The following is a 1,847-nucleotide window of genomic DNA, read 5'->3' as shown; positions in this document are numbered from 1 at the left end:
TGTCATGCCACTTTGCTTATTAATATTTCAGTATGTTTTTCTAATGGATAAGAAAAACTTGTTATTGGGAAATACATTAAAAACTTTGAGTCCTTGGTAACTCAAAAATTGAATGCACGAAAACCATCTGGCCAATAAATGGACAAAGGAATTAATAATTTATTTTATTTATTTTTAAGATTTATTTTTATTTTATGTGCATTGGTGTCATGTCTGATTGTGTGTCTGAGACGTCATATCACCCAGCTGAGGTTACATAGTGAGACCCTGCCTTTAAAGAAGAAAAAGTAAAGAAAAAAAGAAAGCAAACGAATAGAAGAGGGTGGTGAGATGGCCCAGTGGGTAAAGGCTCTCGTACACTACAGGGAACCTAAAGTCTCTCCTACACTACAGGGAACCTAAAGGCTTTCCTACACTACAGGGACCCTAAAGGCTCTCGTACACTACAAGAGAATCCTAAAGGCTCTCCTATACTACAGGGAACCTAAAGGCTCTCCTACACTACAAGGGACCCTAAAGGCTCTCGTAACCCTAAAGGCTCTCGTACACTACAAGGGAATCCTAAAGGCTCTTGTACACTACAGGGAACCACAAAGGCTCTTGTACACTACAAGGGAATCCTAAAGGCTCTCGTATACTACAGGGAACCCTAAAGTCTCTCCTACACTACAGGGAACCTAAAGGCTCTCATACACTACAAGGGACCCTAAAGGCTCTAGTAACCCTAAAGGCTCTCGTACACTACAAGGGAATCCTAAAGGCTCTTGTACACTACAGGGAACCCTAAAGGCTCTCGTACACTACAAGGGAATCCTAAAGGCTCTCATACACTACAAAGGGATCCTTTCAACCTGAGTGTAACCCCGTGACCCATAAAGGCATAAGGAGAGAAGGGGCTCTGCAAAGTGTCGTCCGACCCCAACACGTACTGTAGCATGTGAGTCTACACACACACACACACACACACACACACACACACACACACACACTAATAATGATGATATTTTAAAAATACAAATGAGGGGCTGGGGAGGTGGTTCAGTGGGTAAAATCCTTGCTGTATATTTGTGAGGACTGGAATTTAGATCTCTGGGCCTACATACACAAATGCTCAGTGGGCTCTGTGGGCCGCCTGTAATTACAGAGCCCAGAAAGCAGAAACAGGAACCCCAGAGCAAGCTGACTAATGAGGCCAGGCATCAGCAAGCTCTGGGTTCAATTGAGAGAGCCTGCATGCCTCAAAGAGTAAGCTAGGGAGTGATCCAGGCAGATTCTGGGGTCAGTGTGGGGCCTTTGCACACACACACAGACATACCACACACACACATACTACACACACACACACACACACACACACTGAGGAAAAAAAGAAAACAAATGCTGGCGAGGTTATGGAAATAAGGGAACCCTTTCCTACTCCTGGTGAGAATGTAAAGTAATGCACTCACTATGGAAATCAATTTGGAGCTTCCTTAAAAAAATCTACAAATGGAATCACCAGATGGTCTAGCCTTACTATTCCTGGGTATTTATCTGACAGAATCTAAGTCATCAATCATATTACAGATACCTACATATTCACATCTACTGCTGCCCTGCTCAAATGGCCATGATACATACCCTCTGCCCCCTACAAGAAATGCTTGTCAGCAGACGAATGGATAAAGACAACATGGTATATATACACAGTGGATCTCTGTTCACACAAAGATTAAACTATGTCATTTGCAGGAAAATAGCAACCCAGATAAGCCAGACTTGGACAAATATGAAAATACTATGCTTTCTTTCGTATATGGAACTTAGACTTTATATAAATATATATGCTATATTATATATAATTTTAT

This window comes from Mesocricetus auratus, unplaced genomic scaffold, assembly GCF_017639785.1.
Source record: "Mesocricetus auratus isolate SY011 unplaced genomic scaffold, BCM_Maur_2.0 Super-Scaffold_100029, whole genome shotgun sequence".
NCBI classification, from domain to species: Eukaryota; Metazoa; Chordata; class Mammalia; order Rodentia; family Cricetidae; genus Mesocricetus; species Mesocricetus auratus.
This window is presented reverse-complemented; position numbering follows the sequence as displayed.